The sequence below is a fragment of the Salvelinus namaycush genome, chromosome 3 (genome assembly GCF_016432855.1).
Source record: "Salvelinus namaycush isolate Seneca chromosome 3, SaNama_1.0, whole genome shotgun sequence".
Classification (NCBI taxonomy): Eukaryota; Metazoa; Chordata; class Actinopteri; order Salmoniformes; family Salmonidae; genus Salvelinus; species Salvelinus namaycush.
In genome coordinates this window covers 24,436,586-24,445,936 of record NC_052309.1, presented here as the reverse complement: position 1 = coordinate 24,445,936, position 9,351 = coordinate 24,436,586, and the positions used below count along the sequence as shown (strand labels likewise).

Genomic DNA, 9,351 nt, shown 5'->3' with positions numbered 1-9,351 from the left:
CTTTATATGCGTCACGGAAGTTAGAATAACAACGATCCAGGGTTTTGCCAGCCCGGGTCGCGCATTCGATATGCTGATAGAATTTAGGGAGCCTTGTTGTGGGCAACTAGCTGACTGATTCTGAGTGAATAAGACAACAGGATCCAAACATGACAACATTCATGCAAAAACTCCCATCTGAACGTTGGTCGATACCCGCATAGCGGTTGTTTTGGAAGTGTCGGAGGTGGAAAAATCTACAAACGGCTCCTTGTGTTACCTTATCGCCTACACTGCGTTGGATGCAATGAAACCACCCGACTTAATATCCGCCAAATCCCATGCAGCTGCCTTAGAAGTTCCTGCATTCGCATTACAAGTTCAAACACTTGAATGTGTGATGTTCTATTGTAGGCTATAGGCCTCACTCCCGATTAGACTGATAGGCTTTAAAGTCTCCACTCCAAATTAACATACTAATTATGCAATAGCCTACATTTTCTAGTGCTGTTTTGAACTTCTAATGTGGTAGGGACAATAACCCACTGGGCACAAAAGTCTATTCAATGTCTATTCCAAGTTGGGTCAACGTAATTTCATTGAATTGACGTGGAAACTACGTTGAGCCAACCACTGTGTGCCCAGTGGGAAGGAAGGGAGTGGTTTGTGACACACAAGAGCATCCGCGGGTCAACGCTCGATCTGATTGAGTCAAGCCTCTAATTTTAGAAAGAAAATAAAAAGGGCTGGGGTACAGCAGAGTCTATATGGAAACTAGTGACACGTTGACAATTTTTTTTTGCATGAGGAGTTGGCTAGCAGCAGACTGGGCTGTGGGTGAAGCAGGCCAGGTTCTGGTGGCAGCAGACTTGGCACTGGAGGAAGCAGGATGGACTTTAGTGGGAGCAGCTTTTAGTGGGGCTGGCAGCAGAGAAGTCAGCAGTGGTGGTGGTGAAGTCATCCAGAAGACTAGCAACTGTGGGGTTCAGTCTCCTCTGAGTCAGGGTCCATATGCTATGTATGGCCTTCCCAGTCTGCCTGAGCAGGTAGTCCACACACCAATCAGCTCTCCTGAAAATTAAAAAGACAACAGAATGCAAAATCAGAACGAAATAGATGAATATGATGTTAGGTTCTAATTCTCAGAGTAAAAACTCAATGGACACTATGAAAGCTTAAACCAAGTTTATTATTCCCAGAGGATCAATACAGCTGCATTAGACAAAAAAACATATTCACACAAGCACTGACATTTATTCATTTCTCCTATGCGGAGTCTCCTCCTACACATCTGAACAGCCAATGTATCTCTGTTGCTAGACAGAACCTTAGTGACATCTGTTCTTTCTCACTTCATCTGACCTGACCTCTACCCCAAAGTGCTCACTCCTCCCCAACTCACGGCTGTCATGGTGACTGGTACCAGACTGTGTCTCTTCTCCTCCCAGAAAACACCACCCATAGGATCTCTGATGGCTAACAATAACATATCCTGACATAATGTAAACGTTATACATTACCCTTTCTCCCTCAGTGACATTAATAAGTATATTTCATATTCTCAGAACCCAACAACAATTACTCACAATATCTTCATCAAATCAAAACACCGACAGTTTTTTTCCTGACACGTTTTAATAGATGTAATGATATTAGTTAAGAAATGACAGTGTGTTATGTACTGAGGTTCCTCTTAGATGCTGTTTGGTTCTAATTATTAGAGTAAGAACACGACGGACACGTGACCGGTTTCCCTGCACTTAACACCTCCCAAGCTTCATTATGGCAAGCGTTAGGTTTCTATTATAACAAATTATTAATAAAATAACTAATGATTAATAATAAAGCTCAGAATTCCAAACCCATCAGTGCTATAGCAGAGGAGAGCACTTACAGAGGCTCTAGCAGAGCTGGCTGAGAGACGGCAGAGGCAGTGGTAGTCTTCACAGACTACTGAGGCTGTATCAGGGCTGGAAAGTGGCCGGGAGAAAGGTGAAATGGTAAAAGATCATTATATAACCTAATATGAAAATGATTTGAGGGTAAACAGTATTAAAAACAAATATATGTAATCAAACAAGCTATTGACAGGTTAAGCAAGATAATATTTACCCGAACAGGCTTCCGAGGCACATCATGCTGAAATGATAAAGGAAATACATTTTTAAAAAGGATATGAGTACCGACAATAGTCATGTGTTATTTAAAACATGGCACACAATTGTTTTTCTCCTTGAAGCCCTCAGAGGCTGGTGCAAGGGTGGGGGCACTCACAGAGCCTGTAGACAACTTGGCTGGGCTACTGACATATTGTATATGTAAAAAAAATATACACATCCTTTCAAAAGTTTGGGGTCACTTAGAAATGTCCTTGTTTTTGAAAGAAAAGCACATTTTTTGTCCATTAAAATAACATCAAATTGATCAGAAATACAGTGTAGACATTGTTAATATTGTAAATGACTATTGCAGCTGGAAACAGCTGGTTTTTAATGGAATACCTACATAGGCATACAGAGGCCCATTATCAGCAACCATCACTCCTGTGTTCCAATGGCACGTTGTGTTAACTAATCCAAGTTTATCATTTTAAAAGGCTAATTGATCATTAGAAAACCCTTTTGCAATTATGTTAGCACAGGTGAAAACTGTTGTGCTAATTAAAGAAGCAATAAAACTGGCCTTCTTTAGACTAGTTGAGTATCTGGAGAACCAGCATTTGTGGGTTCGATTACAGGCTCAAAATGGCCAGAAACAAAGAACTTTCTTCTGAAACTCGTCAGTCTATTCTTGTTCTGAGAAATGAAGAATATTCCATGCGAGAAATTGCCAAGAAACTGAAGATCTCATATAACGCGGTGTACTACTCCCTTCACAGAACAGCGCAAACTGGCTCTAACCAGAATAGAAAGAGGAGTGGGAGGCCCCGGTGCACAACTGAGCAAGAGGACAAGTACATTAGAATGTCTAGTTTGAGAAACAGGTGCCTCACAAGTCCTCAACTGGCAGCTTCATTAAATAGTACCTGCAAAACACCAGTCTCAACATCAACAGTGAAGAGGCGACTCCGGGATGCTGGCCTTCTAGGCAGAGTTGCAAAGAAAAAGCCATCTCAGACTGACCAATAAAAATAAAAAATTAAGATGGGCAAAAACACACAGACACTGGACAGAGGAAGATTGGAAAAAGTGTATTGGACAGACGAATGTTCGGATCACAAAGAAGAACATTCGTAAGAGGAGTGCTTGCTGGAGGAGTGCTTGACGCCATCTGTCAAGCATGGTGGAGGCAATGTGATGGTCTGGGGGTGCTTTGGTGGTGGTAAAGTGGGAGATTCGTACAGGGTAAAATAGATATTGAAGAAGGAAGCTATCACTCCATTTTGCAACGCCATGCCATACCCTGTGGGCGGCGCTTAATTGGAGCCAATTTCCTCCTACAACAGGACAATGACCCAAAGCACACCTCCAAACTACGCAATAACTATTTAGGGAAGAAGTAGTCAGCTGGTATTCTGTCTATAATGGAGTGGCCAGCACAGTCACCGGATCTCAACCCTATTGAGCTGTTGTGGGAGCAGCTTGACCGTATGGTAAGTAAGAAGTGCCCATCAAGCCAACCAACTTGTGTGAGGTGCTTCAGGAAGCATGGGGTGAAATTTCTTCAGATTACCTCAACAAATTAACAACTAGAATGCCAAAGGTCTGCAAGGCCGTAATTGCTGCAAATTGAGGATTCTTTGACGAAAGCAAAGTTAAGGACACAATTATTATTTAAATTAAAAAAAAAAAAAAAAAATTATAACCTTATCAACGTCTTAAATATATTTCCTATTCATTTTGCAATTCATTTCATGTATGTTTTCATGGAAAACAAGGACATTTCGAAGTGACCCCAAGCTTTTGAACAGTTGTGTATAATTACATTAAGATTATTTAAGGTTATACTGTTATAAAATCTTTTCTTATTAAACTGCAAAAGAGAGAAAAAAACCATAATGGTCACAATGAACAGAGGAGGAAACCAAGTCACCTGTCAAAAGGATTATCTGAATGTGTTATATCATGGTAGCAGAGCCATAGTAGTTCAGGAAAAATGTGACAAAAAATGTAATATTTACCATTGACAACAAGTTCAATGCAGTTCTCAATGGAGGAGTCTGAACAGCAGATACAGACGCATGTGCTGGTTGATGCTTAAAATATAGGGGGAAAAATACAGAGATAACACTAAGCATATGGTATCTAATTTAAGGAATTCAGAAAAGAAAATACATGCTGTTTTAGCATGTAAGCATGAATAATTTTACTTAATGTGGGTGAATTCCAGACATCTCTGAAGCCCCCCGAGCAGAGTTGTCCACGGACCTCCTTGGAAAATTCTCGATCTGTAACAATACATAAGGAAGCCTGTGTTAGGAAGTCCCCTGCTGGTGACTTCACCATCTCGCAGCACTCTCAAGCACCTCACCCCACCACCCAAAACCAGGAGTCAAAGGGTGATAAACTAACTCTCTCTGGAACTTTCGTTAACCTCTTAAAATGTAATGGCAAAATTTTGATTTCTGCCTAAATAGACATACCCAAAAGTAACTTCTATTCATGTGTAATTACATGATTCTGACACAAAAACGTTGAGGAAATGATCAGAAGATAGGACTTACATAGTTCAGAATACACAAGATCAAGCACACACAAAACCGTTAAAATGTTTTCATTGACAAGCTATAAGTGAATTATTGATGACCAGATCTGGAAACAGATTAGATGGCTTCCACAACATGCGAACAATATCAGCAAAAAAATGGGATTGATAGACCTAACAACTAGAAAAGAGCAAATGGCATTCGTGTTCATTTTACATCCCAGGTGTAGATGATTAGATTTCACTTTCACCATAGCTTGTGCATGTGGTGATAGTCTTTGAAGCAGTCTCTCTCTGCCAGGAAACAAAAAGCGAACAGAAGATTGTGCAGTTCTTCCTTTTGTCATGTGTGTTGGATAGTGGCGCTCACCTTGAGGGACGGGGGGGGGACGGGGGGTCTTGTGATTGTTGTGAGAAGGGTTGCAAAAGGTCGGAATCTATCCGGTAAATTTACAGAATTTTCCATGGGAAGTTAAGCCCCGGAATTTGGGGGAATGTTGCTTAAATTCATCAAAAAAGTTAGCTTATAACATTAACCTTTTTTGGGGATACACATAAGGCAATTCTAGGGTATTGTGGCATATTTTGGTTAAACTCCCCAATTCAATGGAATTGCAACCAACTGCATGCACAGAGCATTTTTCCATCACATGTACAGATTCTCAAGATCTTGTACACTAATGAGATGCTATTGAGCCCACACTACTACACTGTCTGAGCCAAGGACTACATGCTTTCTGGTAAGTTTCGATTACAATACTGGGTGGGGTGAATATATTTTATATGACATACATGATTTTTTGTTAACTAGTAAATAGTAGCCTACAGCAAAGTGTGTTTAAATCATTTCTAACTTGTTAACTATTTCTGAGTTAGTTTTTGTCACCTTGTGGGTTTTAGCTTGCTTGAACCTGCTAACTGAGGAGTGTTAATTCACCTGTTTCCATACATGTTTCATTTTAAAACATTTATCTTACAAAGGAGTTATTTAATCTAACTCCTTAACTATTTATCTGTACATGGAATAGTATTTGTTGTTTTTGACTAATTTTTTAATAATCTTTACAGGAAAATGCCACGGGCACTATTTGATTGTGTGGATACATTTCACTGCAGCTAATGTAGAAGGAAAAGCTGTGTACATTTGCAAATACTTTGCCAAATCATATGTGAAGAATGCAACAACGATGCAGAATCATCTGGGCAAGTGCAGAAAGTTCCTTCATCGTTCAACAACCTCTGACAAAAGTCCCTCTACTTCTATTCGAGGTGAAAATTATGAATCAGACACCTTATCGATAGCAACAGCTCATGGTCCTCCTGAAATTGGCAGTTTTTTTGACTCAATGGATGAACGTAGTCAGAGAAATGCTGATGAATGTCTTGCTCGAGCTGCAACTGGCTCACCTCTGATGCTCACAGGCAATGTGTATTGGAAGAGATTTCTGAATGTTCTTCGCCCAGCATTCACCCCTCAAATCAAATCAAAGTTTATTTGTCACGTGCGCCGAATACAACAGGTGTAGACCTTACAGTGAAATGCTTACTTACAGGCTCTAACCAATAGTGCGGAAAAAAAGGTATGCGTGTGTGTAGGTAAGTAAAGAAATAAAACAACAGTAAAAATACATTTGAAAATAAGAGTAGCAAGGCTATATACAGACACCGGTTAGTCAGGCTTATTGAGGTAGTATGTACATGTAGGTATGGTTAAAGTGACTATGCATATATGATGAACAGAGAGTAGCAGTAGCCAACCAGACATGCTTTATCTACTCATTTGCTGGATGCAGAGTTCAACAGAGTTCAAGTGAAGGTCAAGCAAATCAGAGAAAGCAGACTGTATTGCCATAATCTCTGATGGGTGGTCGAATGTTGGTGGGAAAGGAATAATTAACTACATAATCTCCACCCCTCAACCAGTATTCTACAAGAGCACAGACACACCGGTCTCTACTTGCAGATGAGCTGAAGGCAGTCATCAATGACCTTAGACCACAGAAGGTATTTGCACTGATGACAGACAATGCTGCGAACATGAAGGCTGCTTGGTCTAAAGTGGAGGAGTCCTAACCTCACATCACACCCATTGCCTGTGGTGCTCATACATTGAATCTGCTCCTCAAGGACATCATGGCACTGAAAACAATGGATGCTCTCTACAAGAGGGCCAAGGAAATGGTTAGGTATGTGAAGGGTCATCAAGTTATAGCAGCAATCTACCTCACCAAGCAAAGTGAGAAGAATAAGAGCACCACATTGAAGCTGCCCAGCAACACCCGTTGGGGTGGTGTTGTCATCATGTTTGACAGTCTCCTGGCGGGGAAGGAGTCTCTCCAAGAAATGGCCATATCAAAGTCTGCCGATATGGAAACTCCTGAAACCTATAGTAGTAGCCATTGCACGGATTGAGGGAGACAATGCCATCTTGTCTGATGTTCAGACTCTGCTTGCAGATGTAAGAGAAGAAACCTGTACTGCCCTGCCCACTTCACTGTTGCTCCAAGCAGAGGAAACCACAGTTCTAAAATACATCAAAAAGTGTATACACGCCACAGCGTACATGTTGGACCCCAAGTATGCTGGAGAGACCATCCTGTTTAATGCAGAGATCAACAAGGCCTATGGTGTCATCACCTTGGGCTGGATGAGGGCAAGATTCTTGGCAGTCTGGCGAAGTACACTTCCAAGCAAGGGCTTTGGGATGGAGATGCAAAATGGCAGTCGTGCCAACATATCTCATCAGTCACCTGGTGGAAGGGACTTCGTGAATCTGAGGCTCTTTCCCCTGTTGCCTCCATCATCCTCCAAATCCCACCAACATCAGCCACCTCAGAGCGCAACTGGTCCTTGTTTGGGAACACACACACCAAAGCACGCAACAGGCTGACCAATACAAGGGTTGAAGAATTGGTGGGCATCGGGGCAAATTTGAGGCTTTTTGAGCCTTACATCGAGCCAACAAGGTTGGAAAGTGACCGTGAAGATGAGGCCTCAGAGTCTGATGTTCAAGAGGTGGACATTGAGGAGGTCCAAGGAAAAGACATGGAAGCCTGAGAGGAAGACAACCAAAGCTTTAGTTTCTAGACTACCATTTTACAGATGCATGTTGAAAAGTATTTTGGGGAGAAGCAATGGATAATTGGGGATCATTCAATATTCCCTTTCTTTTGTTGTTCAGTGAAATCATCCCATGTGAAGAGTCAACACACTTAATTAAAGTTAAATTCGTAACTAAATGTTTTTTAGTTTTTTCTATTGGAAGAATTTAATCATTTGCAATTATGTATACTTATGATAAGGTAAAAGGTTTATGTTTCTGTCTCCATATGATATGGTAAATATATCCAATTCAAAAAACATCTACATTTAAATGGTATTAATATTAATTTGCATATATTTCTGTTAATTCACATATATTCCGGTTAATTCCCACATATTCCGGTTAATTCCCACAGAAAGTTTCCACCTCTGACTATTCCCTAAAATATGCAACCCTATTTGTGAGGTTACTTCGGGACCCCAATTCAGCCATTTCCAACACCAGTTGCTCTCGGGAGGCCAACTGGGAAAGAGGGGTTTGACCTTTTGCTTTGGCCATCTGCTTGTGGAGAATGAAAGCATTTACAGTAAGAATGTCCATAAAGTGCTAAAGAAAAAGTATTATACCACTTCCTGGTCTTGTGGAGGACCTGGTAGTAGCCAGAGCATCAGATAGGTCGACATCGCCCCCCATGCTGGCATTGTAGTCCTTCACAGAAACAGGAATGGAGACATTCTTCCTCACCCATGCCCCACTGGCATTTTTCACCCTCCTTGAGACATGTTTGTTATTGAATACTTTATGCTGTATGGTGAGCATGGTTACTTCCCTAGTGTCCTTCCATTTCACAAAAGGCAGTTTGTTAGTCCTGATCCAACGTATGGTCCACCTCTCTGCTGTCTTTGTCATGTCATTTACCTTGGTCTTCGGGAAACCGATTCTGTTAGGACAAATGGTGCCACAAGCCCCTATTATCTTTTTCAAAAGGTCTATGAAAAGTGGATGTAGAACCATCAGACAGGGTGAATGACATAGCAGCGGGAGGGTTTAGACCATGACAGGCGGGGGTGCTTGCTGGGGAGGGGTGGCATCATCCAAATCCTCTGCATCCTCCACCCTGTGGTGAATAAAATAAAGGGATATATTGTTGTAAGACACACAGAATTACTGTTGACTAAATTTACAAAACGACATTACTGTAATTTAAAAACACCAAGCCTAAACTTTATCTGTACAGTGATTCACATAGAAGGTATGAAACACACACAAACAATGCAAAAAGTAACACTTTGGATACAAAGGCAGAGGTGAGAAGCACAAATAAACAATGGCCATGAAAGTTTAGTGGCCTCTCCAAAGTTACAAGGATGAAACTTAGAACAGTAAAGAGTGAACTAATATGAAACATAATGAATAACTTCTTTGGAATTATATAACATTGAAATTACTTGCTAACTTACATAGGCATATGTAAACTAAATCCAATACACAAAAAGCAGATATCTAAATATAGTAATATAACTATATAAAGTCATTAAAATAATTTACTTACAGATCTAAAAGTGGATCCAATCCTTCCAGAAAGCAATCTTCTTCGGCCCGAATCGAAATCCTCTTTTTAGGTTCATGTTCGATATTGAAATTGCTAGTTTTATTTCGCCTATGCTTCACGACGCTATCCGAAA

At 40.8% G+C, this 9,351-nt stretch overlaps 1 long non-coding RNA gene across 2 annotated transcripts; it reads right to left on the bottom strand.

The window, feature by feature from the left end:
- LOC120045103 lies at nucleotides 1-9,351 on the bottom strand. Of its 2 annotated transcripts, none has more exons than XR_005476624.1 (7): nucleotides 9,219-9,351; nucleotides 8,293-8,783; nucleotides 4,289-4,366; nucleotides 4,100-4,174; nucleotides 2,092-2,118; nucleotides 1,874-1,949; nucleotides 1-1,050 (listed from the first exon to the last, which is right to left on the bottom strand). It is a non-coding gene; the product is annotated as an uncharacterized LOC120045103 (long non-coding RNA). The 2 variants fall into 2 exon arrangements; XR_005476625.1 differs by having other exon boundaries at nucleotides 8,585-8,783.